The sequence below is a fragment of the Mus pahari genome, chromosome 8 (genome assembly GCF_900095145.1).
Source record: "Mus pahari chromosome 8, PAHARI_EIJ_v1.1, whole genome shotgun sequence".
Classification (NCBI taxonomy): domain Eukaryota; kingdom Metazoa; phylum Chordata; class Mammalia; order Rodentia; family Muridae; genus Mus; species Mus pahari.
Genome location: NC_034597.1, coordinates 9,373,327 through 9,387,594, shown reverse-complemented (window position 1 = coordinate 9,387,594; position 14,268 = coordinate 9,373,327). Strand labels below are relative to the sequence as shown.

The 14,268-nt window shown below is 44.7% G+C and overlaps 1 protein-coding gene across 5 annotated transcripts in view; it reads right to left on the bottom strand.

Moving 5' to 3' along the window:
* The window catches only part of Thrb (thyroid hormone receptor beta), a 356,182-nt gene extending 342,557 nt beyond the window's left edge, over positions 1-13,625 (bottom strand). For 2 of the 5 annotated variants that reach the window (XM_029541431.1, XM_021203598.2), the window contains exon 1: positions 12,976-13,625. The gene's annotated coding sequence lies outside the window, so the exon portion shown is untranslated. Of the gene's footprint in view, positions 1-11,808; positions 11,913-12,197; positions 12,617-12,975 lie in introns of those variants that run through there. The other 3 variants (XM_029541433.1, XM_029541435.1, XM_029541432.1) reach the window with 3 other exon arrangements.
* Positions 13,626-14,268: the final 643 nt, after the last annotated feature.

Below are 14,268 nucleotides of genomic sequence, written 5' to 3'. Positions count from 1 at the left end.
ACACACACACACACACACACACACACACACACACACACACACACACACACACACAAAAGAACAGGCAAGCTTTTCTGCAGGCCTGCAAGCCAGCCTATTCGCTTATTCATAACGCAAGCCAGCAGGCCTTGTAAGTGTATATGCTGGGTCATCTGAGGACACTAGGGTGTTCATTTTAAAATTAGATTCATCCTAATTATATGAAAACAGCCCACATGTGGTTGGCCCAAACACCAGGAAAACATTACTCAGCACCTGCCTACTGGGTGTGCCCTCACCAGGACAGCCCTCATCGGGTCCTGCCCTCTTATAACTTCAAATCTGACAAAGAAACACCTCATTGACAAACAGGAGCTCTAGATGCTAAGCAGCAAAGGAACGAATGTCATTAAGTGACCTAAACACATAGTGTTCCCTGTAGACAGATGATGAGGAACACTCACAGAAGTGGCATGTGTTTACTGGACAGAACCAGAAAGATTTTCAATTTTGATTCTATACGTAGGATTTCTCTTTTCTTTATTTTCAAGCTGAGGACCAAATCTAGGACTTCCAGTGTGTAAGGCAAGCTGCATGAGGGCCCATCCTTTGCTGGGTAAGTGTGTGTGTGTGTGTGTGTGTGTGTGTGTGTGTGTGTGGTGTGCCTGTGTGCATGTGTGTTCATGTGTGAAAGTCTATGCATACCAAACTCACTTTTCTTTTAAAACGAAAAATGGCAGTGGAGACTGAACTTAAGTCTCCTCACATGTTGGGCACATATTTTCGCCATCACTGAGCGAAGCCTTATTTCATCATCTCTGTACTGGCTGGTTTTGTGTATCAACTTGACACAAGATGGAGTTATCATAGAGAAAGGAGCCTCCCTTGAGGAAATGCCTTCATGAGATCCAGCTGTAAGGCGTTTTTTTCAATTAGTAATTAGTAGGGGAGGGCCCATTTTGGATGGTGTCATCCCTGGATTGGTGGGCCAGGGTTCTATAAGAAAGCAGGCTGAGCAAGCCAGAGGAAGAAATCCAGTAATTAACATCCCTCCATGGCCTCTGCATCAGCTCCTGCCTCCAAGTTCCTGCCCTGTGTGAGTTCCTGTCATGACTTCCTTTGGTGATGAACAGCAATGTGGAAGTGTAAGCTGAATAAACCCTTTCCTCCCCAACTTGCTTCTTGGTCATGATGTTTGTGCAAGAACAGAAGCCCTGACTAAGACAATATCTTCTAAGGGATTTGGATTTGGACATCTCTAGGTTTTGATTTCCAGAGTCTCGAGGCTCCTCCCCATATCACAATCAGGACACAGGGGCCCTCTTCTGAACTCATGCACCATTGAGCATCATCATATTGACATTCTCCTTCACAAGGATTATTTTGAGGCCAAAATTATGCTGATGGTCAATTTTTAGGGAGTATTGTTCTCATGCCACTCAAAGAATTATAGAATTTGTAAGTTATAACAGTATTATGCCATTGTACTGTATTACTGTTACTAAAGTTCAAAGTCAGTAAGTAGTAGCCAGAGGTATCATGGCTGAGTGGTGGCAAGGCTGGGCAATCCATTACTGCCATGGGTGCTGGTGGAGATGGCCATCCCCCTACATATACTCCAGGCCTTGATCTCCATCTCTCCAGTGTCGAGCTCATGACTAATCATTACAGAGAATCTTACATCCTTTCACTATATATGAAAGTGGATAATACTCACTCTATGGACCATTACAAAAAAGTTCTTGCCAACTCTTGGACTAAAGATAAATGAGATGACCTAATTTACCCATAATTAGCATTTTATTAAGACTACTTTTATTTGTTTCCAAAGCTTCTGTAAGGCAAAAGACACTGTCAGTGGGGTGGGGGGAGGGTATAGGGAACTTTTGGGATAGCATTTGAAATGTAAATAAAGAAAATATCCAATAATAATTTTAAAAAGATACTATCAATAAGACAAAAAGGCCATCAACAGATTGGGAAAGGATCTTTACCAATCCTAAATCAGATAAGGGATTAATATCCAATATATACAAAGAACTCAAGAAGCTGGACTCCAGAAAAATCAAATAACCCCATTAAAAATGGGGCACAGAGCTAAACAAAGAATTCTCAACTGAGGAATACCAAATGGCTGAGAAGCACCTGAAAAAATGTTCAACATCCTTAATCATCAGGAAAATGCAAATCAAAACAACCCTGAGATTCCACCTCACACCAGTCAGAATGGCTAAGATCAAAAATTCAGGTGACAGCAGATGCTGGCAAGGATGTGGAGAAAGAGGAGCACTCCTCCATTGCTGGTGGGATTGCAAGCTTGTACAACCACTCTGGAAATCAGTCTGGCAGCTCCTCAGAAAACTGGACATAGCACTGCTGGAGGATCCAGCAGTATGTCTCCTGGCCATATACCCAGAAGATCTTCCAACTGGTAATAAGGACACATACTCCACTATGTTCATAGCAGCCTTATTTATTATAGCCAGAAGCTGGAAAGAACTGAGATGTCCCTCAACAGAGTAATGGATACAGAAACTGAGGTGCATTTACACAATGGAGTACTACTCGGCTATTAAAAACAATGGATTTATGAAATTCTTGGGCAAATGGATGTATCTGGAGGATATTATCCTGAGTGAAGTAACCCAATCACAAAAACTCACATGATATGCACTCACTGATAAGTAGATATTAGCCTAGAAACTTAGAATACCCAAGATACAATTTGCAAAACACATGAAACTCAAGAAGAACACCAAAGTGTGGATATTTCGTTCCTCCTTAGAATGAGGAACAAAATACCCATGGAGGGAGTTGCAGAGACAAAATTTGGAGCTGAGATGGAAGGAAGGACCATCCAGAGACTGCCCCACCCAAGGATCCATCTCATAATCAGCCACCAAACGCAGACACTATTGTATATGACAGCAAGATTTTGCTGTCAGGACCCTGATATAGCTTTCTCTTGTGAGGCTATGCTAATGCCTGGCAAATACAGAAGTAGATGCTCACAGTCATCTATTGGATGGAACACAAAGCCCCCAATGGAGGAGCTAGAGAAAGTACCCAAGGAGCTGAAGGGCTCTGTAACCCTATAGGAGGAACAATAATATGAATGAACCAGTACCCCCAGAGCTCGTGTCTCTAGCTGCATATGTAGCAGAAGATGGCCTAGTCGGCCATCATTGGGAAGAGAGGCCCCTTGGTCTTGCAAAGATTATATGCCCCAGTACAGGGGAATGCCAGGGCCAAGAAGTGGGAGTGGGTAGGTAGAGGAGCAGGGCGGGGGGGGGAGGGTATTGAGAACTTTCAGGATAGCATTTGAAATGTAAATGAAGAAAATATCTAATAAAAAATTTTTTAAAAAGTCATCCTGCTAAAAATCTGATCAGAATTAAGATGAGAAATGCTTCATATGTTGAAGAAAGTTAAGACTTTACAAAGACATCAGGCAGCAGGCAAAAGCCTAGGCTCAGTCAGTCTTTGGCTAGGGAAAGAGTCTGCATCTACCTGCCCCAGCAGCCTCGGGAAAGCATCTGCATCCACCTGCCCCTGCAGCCGCGGGAAAGCACCTGCCCCAGCAGCCTCTCTCACTGTCCTTCCTGCAATCACCAGCATCCTTACAGGTTCTGAATGTACACTGTTCCCACTTCCTGTGTTATCTCCCAGTCTTTCTGTCCAGAACCCTCTCCATCCCTAGCTATACACTCCCGCTGGACCTGCGTTGAGTACATCACAGGACTTACCAATACTATAAGTCTATATCCATATCATTACTAGGAATATCTAACACATGACAGAACCAAGATGCCAGCCAGGGCTTAGACCATATACTGATTCTTTACACATGACAGAGGCAGAGGCTGAATATTCTGTGAAGACAGGTTAAGCCAGAACACAAATGCCCACACTCCCACCACCTAGGCCTGGCTCCTCATTTCTGTACCAGAGGTCCTTACTATAGCAACTTTGCTGCCCACTATACAAACTTGGCTAACTTTTTTTTTTTTTTTTTTTTGCATCTACAACCTGTACCACTTGTTTTGGTTGGTAGATGGCAATGATGCTGACAACCCACAGTGTACAGGACAGTTCCCCACCAAAGACTTATCTGGTCCAAAATAGTAATGCTGTCTGCTATTGAGTCACTCTGTACTCCACTGTAACCTCCACAGTCCCAAGGGACTCTGCACATTTCCTTAGCAGAAATCTTTGCGGTTTGTCATGGTACTTTGACACCCACTATCACTCCTGGCACATAGTAGATGCTCAATTCATTTAGGATGACTGAATGCACTCCGGGTGTGTGTGTATATTTTAAAGTAAGGAAACTTCAATTGTCAAAAGTCTGAGCCTATATCCCTTTCTCTGTGCAGACTTTCTTCCTCCTACTTCCTTTCTGTTAGCTTTGCTTGCTTGCTTGTTTGTTCGCTTGTTTGAGACAAACATAGCCTGATGTTGTCAAGGCTGATCTCAAACTTATGAGTCTCCTGCCTCAGCATCTCAAATGGTGGAATTACAAGTATGCATGCTACTCTGTCCATCATGAGAATGTATTTTAAATAATAGTAAACAATCTGCAGAGTATACAATACAATTAGAAACCTAAATAAATGGGATTTTATACCCTCCGAGGCCTCAGGAGTGCAGGTGTTTGTTGACTTCTGTGTAAGGACTAGATCCAGAATAAACCAACCTCAGAAACCATGCTTTATATGTTTAAGGGGCATTTGGTATTAAATTCCTTTGGTCTTTCATTTTTTTAAAGGAAAAAAATCAGACAAGTGTATATTGCAGTTTGGTTTTCTGTGTTTTGGCTACATTTGAGAAATAAGTCAGAATCTTCAGGTACTGGATGATAGCAGAAATTATAGGTAGACTTGGGTGGGATTGTAATGAAAATGGAAATACAGTAGAGATGGCTGTTCTCTATGTGTGCAAATTACTATTTTAAACATTAAAAAATAAGTCAAGAGATGGTGTGCATTATTATGGTTATATTTTTTTTTAAGTAATAGGGCTCTAAAATCACGGTGAAATACTTCTGTAATGGTATGAATCAGTATCACATACAAACTGCTAGAGGTTTTTTTTTTTTTCATGAAAAGTAAAAATGTTCTGTTCATGATGAAATGTAGGAAGACTTAAATGAACGAGCTTGATATTAGATATACAATACCACCAGGCAGTGGTGATGCACTCCTTTAATCCCAGCACTTGGGAGGCAGAGGCAGGCAGATCTCTGAGTTCAAGGCCAACCTGGTCTACAGAATGAATTCCAGGACAGCCAGGATTTCACAGAGAAACCCTGTCTTGGAAACCCCACCCCACCCCACCCCCCAAAAAAGCAACACCAAGAACTCAGATCCTCACACTCTCTGGAGGAGCACTGGCCATTCGTTGTTTCCTAAATATGCATGCATGTAATGCGCAGTCGCTCAAAGAATATGAAGATAGTACAGGTTTAATTGTCTACCCTCTTTATTCTTGTACATCTGTAACACACACCAGTGTAAAAACAGACTCTGGGACACTTATATTAAGTTGCTATGCTCAGGATTCCTATGACACAACTGACAAAAAACAAACAGGCTAATAGTAAAAGACAGGCTCCACCACCATGTCCAGGTGTCAGAGAAAGGACTGAAAGGGAGAGCAGGATCTATGGGCTGTGATGTGAGCATTTCGTACCATGACATGGGCAGTGCCTTTGCCTCTGTGTGTAAGAACATGGCATATCCTGGACACAGAGACGGAGTCTGTTACCTTGGGAATGCAGGTTGGTGAGACACTGGTGCATACAGGAGAGAAATGTGAGAAAAAGATGAACAAGGCGGGAAATAGCATTGTTGTTAGCATCAAGCATTCTTTGCTGACATTGCTGAAGCCTGGGAAACCAGTCCTGAGAAACCACTAAGATGGTGGAGGGCAGTCTCTGATCTAGTCTGCCTGCACAGGAGCAACAGCTGTCAAAAGGCCAGGATATTCCCTGGGTTCCTCAATGTCTGCCATGAAACTCCTCAACAGAGAAGCCCAGCAGGCGCCTCCACTTGCTCGCCTGTACCCCAGGCTTTGACTTAGGCAGACTAACTTCTCAAGGCTCCAAGAGTTCCTTAAATTCTGCACCATGGAAGAGAGCAACGGTTTCCTTGAGCCCTCTTTGGGCTCTAGAAACTTGAATGAATAACAGTTTAGCTGATCCTCCCTAAATGTTGGATGTGCCCCACCATGAGGTGGCAATATTCCATTAGGAGTATACAAATACACATGTGTGCATGTGTTGAGTGCAGAACATGTTTGGTATATATATTTGCAACTTTTAGTAAAACAGGATGCAGAAAAATGCAAACTAGTAGAAAATATCAGGATGAAGAAGATAAAATGGAATTCAGATGTGTAGATTAGCAACCTTTTCAAACTACAACTTAGCCCAGGAATTTGCACCTGGCTGTTTGGTCTTTCAAAAACTTCTACATAAATGTCAATTTCTGTAATCATTATTTAGCAGCCATTCAAGGCTATATTTTTCTGGCCAAAGACTCAAATATGGTTACTGTGGGTTTTAAGTCTAGATATACATATTGTACAGATTTAACATGTCATGAACATCTTTGGCCATTGGACACATTCCCTGCACCTTGGTGCACCTTGGAGGGTATGTGTCTGTGGTGACGAAAGGGCGGGCCATAGGATGTTTCCAGAGACACAGTTCATCAACCCTCTTGGGTTCAAATCCCAGCCCTCTGACTATCAATTTAGAAAGAAAAAAAAACCACAACTAGCAGGGTTCATCATAGATAGTGGCTTCTCACTGACCAAGAGCTGCCTGCACACACACAGTGCCTTAGGGCCTCCCTAAAATCAGGGCACTAGAGACACAAGAACATTAGTGTTGGTGGCAATCATTACTCCGACTCCCAAAGGAGATGAAAGCATGTGATTGAGATTCTGTTTTGGATGTGGTATCTGCTCAAGTTCTATAATGCACTAGAAAGTTCTGGAAATTAAAGTGAAAATGAGCATACTCTGTGAGAAATTCATTAGCCTCAGTACATTCAAGCTCTTAGATTCAGTTGGTGGATCCTGGTGGGGTTCTCACAGTACCACAAGACAAGCAGCTCTTAGAAATTAAGTGACTTTATCCTCCCCTGACCCTCAGCCAAGGATCTTAGATGAAACCCCAACAGGCTTGTCTATTTCATCAATGGAGGACCCTGAAGCACACATGGGCTTAATCTTTGCACACTGTTCTACCTGTCACTGGCTACAGGCCCAGGTACAAGGCAGATATATGAATACCTGCAGGCTGAGAAATCAAATCAAGGCATGAAAATGACTTTCAAACAAACATGCTAACTTGCCATGCATTGCTTATCCAGCTTTGACACAAGCTCAAGCCGTAATCACAAAAACAGTCACATGCTCTGGCTCTTCATGTAATCCAGATATTCATTTTTAGCCAAGCCATGTTGAAAGATGACCCTCATACTGACCTGAAAGCAAAAAAGAAGCTGCCCTGACCTATCCTCTTCCAATAACTGTACCCAATTTTCAAGGTCTTTCTAGGCACTCCATGTTAGGGATGGGCAACCCCACACACAAACTCTCATCACAATTTAGAAGTGGGACAGAAAAGGAAACAGACATGTCATCCTGAAAGGCAGATCTACAGAGATCAAGGCACAAAGCATTAGGAGTCCCTAATCCGGAACTCTACCACTACAGGGTCATGTTCAAATAGCCATCTGTCCTGTCCTCTCCAGTTGCTTGGGACAAAATCCAGGCCGACACTGGATATCAATGGACAGCTTAGTGGACATGTTGGTCACTGATCCCACTCATCTTCTGAGCTCTATGTAAGTACTGAGGCATATGCCAGAACCTGGGCCACTGGACCACATCAGCTTAGCCCCACAGAGAAATCTCCACAGGAGTCTTTTTCTCATCATGTTCTCTTCATTTTTTTTTCCTCTTGAAAGTTTTCAGAGATATGACCACATTAAAGAGGTCTACTTTATTCTCTGTGATTCTGTCAGGTACCATGGGAAACATCCTGAAGATGGCATCTAATAGATTCTCCTGAATATCAAATCCAGATAGACCCTCCTACCCCACCTATCCCCTTTTTTCTGATTAATTGGCTACCACAAAAACTTGGCACTAAATTAAATATACGATAGCAGTAAGCCCATTGTATTTTGGTCCAACTATTTTCCTCATTTCCCAAAACATTAATCTTTTCTTCCCTCCCACTATTAAAAGTACTAACATTACTTTGTAGGATTTTTTTAATTAAATGGTTATTTTTATTATTTATTTTACAATACATGCATATGTGTGAGGGTATGTGTATCCAAGTACAAAGGCCCAAGGAGTCCGGAAGAGGCTGTTAGATGCTCTAGAGACACTGTAGACATTATGAATTGCTTGATGTGGGCGCTGTGAACTAAACTCAGGTCTTCTGAGAACAGCAAGCACTCTTAATTGCCAAGCTCTTCAGCTCTATTTTGCAGGTTTTTATGATGTATTTACTCAGACACATGTCTAAAACTTAGTTCTCTATAAAAATTAATTACCATGATTATCAGCTACAATTTCCCTGTGTTCTGAATTGGCAAAAATTGCTGTGAATAATAATTTGAAAGTGACTCTCTTTAGGTACTAAACTCTGGTCACTTGAAAACTCAGATAACTGAATATTCCTCATAATCTCCTGGATCAGAATATGTTTATAAAAGTGAAAAAAAAAAGGTGGGGGACGACGGTGAAACCCAGGCAAAGCCTGGATGGCTAACAGCACACAGTAATGAGCAGGTTATTTCTAGATCAAGAACTTTTCGGAGTTATGTTAGACTAAGTAAGTCTGATGTCTTCCTCCCCTGCCACCAGTTTTGTAGCCTAAATGTTGTCACTGACAGCCCTTGGTCCCTCAGAACTGCCAAAACCAGGGACCTTGTTATGACATCAAAGTATGAGAAGTCCCTGAGTTCACCAGGTGATGAACAGGCTGGAGCTTCACTCTTGGTCCTGACCATGCATCTAGAGTGAGTAAGATCCAGCTTAAACTTAGATAACTAAAAGTCAATGTCTTCAGGAATCAAAGGGACTGGAGATGTGTAAGGTAGAGGCACTGTTGAGGATTTTGATACAGCTAAGGCAAAGGCTGGAAGGAGGAAATTGAAGAATTAACTATATAAAAAGGTAGATCAGCTGTTATCAGATAGAGAGCAACAGAGAGTGAGAGAGATGCAAAGACTGACATTCCCCCCTCCGTGTGTGTGTGTGTGTGTGTGTGTGTGTGTGTGTGAGAGAGAGAGAGAGAGAGAGAGAGACAGAGACAGAGACAGAGACAGAGAGAGACAGAGAGAGACAGAGACAGACAGAGACAGACAGAGACAGACACAGAGAGAGACACAGAGAGAGACAGAGAGAGACAGATACAGAAACAGAGACAGAGAGACAGAGAGAGACAGAGACAGAGAGAGAGTTTTCACACCTCACCAGATTTTAGGCATGTCCAAAATGGCAATGGTTGAAGTACTTAGGCATTGGGGTCAGGACAATGTTTTTTCTAATTTGTTCAGTTAAAATTTACCCAGTGCCTATGGAGTACTAGGTATTCATGCAGCTGCTGGGAGAACAAGAGTGCAAAAAGCTATCAACACTGCTGTTCTCCTGAACACCATGCTGTCATCTAGAATAGTCAGAATTCAGTGTTAAAGAGGAAATTCACAAGTATCAGAACAAAAGAACATTTCTGACCACAGCCAGTATTGAGGGGAAAGACATATCAAAAAGCAGAGGATCTTTCAGAGAGAACACAGGAAGAAAGCCTGCCTACTACCTAAGAAGGTGGCATGTAACCTCCACAAGAGCAAGAGACTAAAGAAGCCAGTCACCTCTACTGATTTCCATGGAAAAGATAAGCTTACTACACAAGAAGTATAGAAGCTGGCTGGTAACTCCAAGCATCCATTGCTGGGTCCATCCAGCATCTACAAAGAGGCAGGGAAGGAGTGGGCCTTAGCTTTCCCTTCATAGGAAGAGTTTAACAAATCATCCTTTTCCAGAGGTGCTGGATTACAGGGAAGTTGCAGTTTGTTTCTTGTTAATGCAAAGTTTACCACAAAGAAGCTGGAAGGGGAGAAGTGCAATATTTATCCCCCTTCTAGTGCCAGTTGCTTTTTATAGCAATACCTCAATGCCAATGAGATTAAGCTTTTGCATTGTAATGCCAACAAGAATAGTTTCATTAAAAATTAGCAATTCTGAAGCAGTTCAGTACCATTTACCTTTACTCACAAAGTAAAGCAGATTTTTCTTTTCCAGTATATAATAAACAATTGGAATTTATTTAAAAATAGGATCCTAATAGTATCTATTTTACATAGGAAAGCAATAATTTGTTCTTCACTAATCTCTTCGCATAAAATGGCTCAAGCAAATGCACTTTTTACTTAATTTCTCCCTGGGTCAATTGAAGCACAGCCAGTAAGCATGAAAACACTCTAAAATCTGCCCCTGTTCAAAATACTTCCCACTCAAACACCTTTTTCATTAATGGTTCCCAGCTCATGACTTCTTCCAGAGGAGAAATAACAAGCTGAAGTGAATTAGGGAGATCAGTCATCCAGAATATTCAGAATGAATCACAGAACGTTTCTTTACCAAAAAGAAATTTTTATTCCTTCGCAACACAGTGAGGATATTTCATTACAGTATCATCAAACATGCTAAACCAGAGACAAATCATATAAAGATACTCCCCAACGTGTCTACAGTACTTAATATGGTCATCATTAACTAAATTGCTTGCTGTGTTCTCCTTTTCATGCATTGAACAAAGAATGTTGTGTTTGTTCAGTTTTAAACAGGTCTTTAAAACCGATCACTAGTATCTAGGATTAACCACACTCGAAGAGGAGGAATTTGTGCAATGCTATTTTCTGATTCGACAGAGTCTTTGAGTTCTCCATGTGTGTGCAAAGGGCAGAATGGGATAGAGAGAGAACCTGCCTGCCCAGGTATTCTTTATTTGACTCACTATAGAAATGCTTAATAGACCCTTTAAAAAATTCCCATTTGGGGCAAATTATACAGTTCGCCTTTAATTAACAACAAAAACAAAAACAACCCACGTATGCACACCCCGCCCCCTCCCTCTTAAAAACAAACCAGAAGGCTTTAAGAATTAGCTTCAATAATAATCCTACTGTAGTCACTGGAAATCTTCCTCCAAAATGACAACTGACCCTAGCAATAGAAACCCTCCAAAGATGTCTTCCCCGGTCTTGGGGCGCACCGCTGACACCACCAGGATCATCGCATACGCGCAGGACCCCAAAAGATGCTGCGTCAAAAGAAGCGAAGGAAAAGAGCAACTCTGGAGAGAGCAAGCCCGCGGAGCGAGCGGGTGAGAGGCAGACCGGCACTGAACAGCGCTTATTCAGGAGCTTTCTCCTTTCCAAAGCCTGGAGTTCCCGTGCAGCAGGAGCCAAAAAGATGGGACACGAGACCCACAGTCCCTTTAAATCTCCCACCCCCGCGCCTGTCAGCCTCTTCCGAACCCCTATGCCCTACAACTTCCTCCTCATGGAAACTTCCACTGGGTTCGGAGCCCAGGATGTCAAACTCCATTTCAGAAGGAGCTTGTCCCTAGTTGGGTTCTGGCTTCAGGTCCCTGTACGGGGTGCCCGAGCCCGAGAGGAGTCGGGCTCAGAGGCCCGCTTCAAGGACAGAGCGCGGCGCTGGCCACCCGCGCCCGGCCCGCAGGACCTGTAGACCTCCTCCCACACCCGCCCACCATGCGCCCCCGCCGCGCCAAGTTACCAGAGCGCTGGAGCCTGGCGGTGGCGCCCCAAGGCGGCGTGCGGGCGAGCTGCGGCCGAGCAGCCGGTGGCCTCCGCTCTGGTGCTCGTATTAGCCATGCAAAGTTAATCCCGCCGCGTCACGCCGGCCGCCCGCCCGCCCAAGGCTGCGCCGTGCTCGGCCGAGCCGCAGTCTCCTCCCCGCTCCGCCCCCTCCGCCACGGGTCCAGTACTGCGCGGGCTCCTGAGCGAGCCCTACTCCCTTGACCTGTCAACTCTCCTCCAGCGCCGACGCCGAGGGGCGCGGCGTGGGTCCCAGGACACTGGCGACCTCTCTGCCGCGACCTGCGCGGGCGGCGAGGTGCAGGGCCAGAGTCTCTGCCTCCAGAGGACCCGGCGCCATAGCCTTACTAGGGACTGGGGTGTCAGCTCCACCGCGGTTGGCGAACCGCCGGCCGTTCTTCCCTTCTTGTCCTCTAGCCGGTCCGATTCTCACGGCAGCTGCGGCAGGCTCAGGCCACCCTGGCTCCGCCAGAGTCTCAGCGACGAAATGGCCTCCGGGCTGTGCACCCTGCCACGGCCCGAGCAACCGTCCACTCGAGTGCCCTGCGCACCTGCCACTTAGGTGCAAGTGTCCCCCGCCACGACCCCGCGGTAACGGCACCTTGTGCGCCACCCTCCCCGGGGTCACGTAGCTGCGGGTCTGGTGGACACGCGTCCACTGCAGGAGCGTGGAGGTTCCAGTTGAGCCATCATTCTTTTAGTTGAAGAGGCAGGAGTGTGATAGGGGGTGGGGTAGGGTATGAATGACAGGAGATAGAGGGGATCTCCAGGGGCACAACCCTCTGTGTTGCCCGACAGGCGCGGCAGGTGTCACCGCGCTCCTCCTTCCGCCCCCAAACCACTTGTGGTGCGCGTGGAACCACGGGGCGCTCAGATCTTCCTGTGACTCTGGACGCTCTGCTCCCCCACACCAATGGGCAATGCCTTGCTTGCCCTAAATGAGAAGTGCCCCCCCCCCCAACACCTCACTAAGTGTATTCCCGGTTGGTTCTACAAGTAAGATTTAAAGGGACACCTCGTTATTTCGCCTCTGTCCTAGAAATATAAATATAAAGCCAGAAGACGAAAATAATCTCTACCCTGGAAGGGTTCTGCACTTGCAAGCATAGTGCTGAAATGTCCATACCTCAAGTTCCGAAGGTCAGGTTGGGAAAAAACAGAGCGGGCGACAGTGTGCTGCTCCAGATGACCCAGGCCGTCTTCCAGCTGCGACTTGGAGGTAGGTTTTATTGGAAAAATGCAGAGTGCTCAGAGAATTCGCAGCCAGTGGGATATTAACAACTGCGACGAAAACTACTTTGATTAAGGACCGAATACAATTATGTTCTTATGAACACTGTTTAAAAAAAAAAAATACCTTGAAAATCTTTCTTCAACATACTCTTGTAACAAGGTATAGTGTACTGAGTGGCTATCTCAACGGAGGGAACGATGTCTAGATTTTTTAAAAAGAGTTTTCTAGATTCCCCACCGGTGATAAGGTCCCCCCCCCGGGGGGGGTTATTTGGGCAGTCCACAGGAAAGGAGAAAGGAGAAAGGCCAACACACCTCGGGTCACAGCACTAACAACTGTGGCGAATCAGAAGCAGGACTGAGGAGAGAAAGCAGCTGCTAGAACGGTGCCTTTCCCGGCGGCCAGCACAGACTCGGCTGCCCTTTGAATTCTTTGTAAGGAATCCGTGTTTTATTCCTCGCCCGGAATGAAGCCTCACCAAGAACTTGCCGGCTCTAGAGTGAAGGTTGTTTTGCAGGCGAGTTCCTGGGCTTTGCTCCAAAGCTGCCTTGGGATGTTTTGGTTGGTTTGGAGGAAAGCTGCAGCTTTTTCTACCCAGTTCCTAACCAGACAGCCCCCTGGTGGCTGCAAGGAAAAGCCTGGCTGGGCCCAGGTCTTATAAGGGGCAAGCCTTGTGAACAGCTCTGTAATAAGTAGAAAGGGGAATTCAAGAGGCCCCTGGGAAACCCAGAATCTCGGGACGTTATACTTCTAGTATAATTCTGAGCTATGTATTTTCTTAAATTCTTTCTCAAGAAAAACACATACTAAAAGTGAACTATAACAACAACAACATCAAAAGGCTACTTTTCTTTGTTCAGATGGTTTTGTCTGATTTCATTTTCCTTGGAAAGTTATGAAATGAGAATCAGTGAAAGTATTAAACAGTTTACAAAACTGTTTGTAACAGTGCTATATAATTGCAATGCTCAAACAGGAAATTTGGTAGGATTCCATTTGAACGGGTATTGAGAGAGCAGAGCCGGGTGGGTGGTGGTAAGGGGTTATCATAAGAATCTGTTACACAACACAGTGCCATGGGAATTCTCAGAGTCATGGGAACTCTTGGGAAAGCAAAAGATATCCTAACCTGGGAGCACAGGGGCTCAGGTCCCATCTGTGCTGACCTGTGATGTGCAGTTGCTT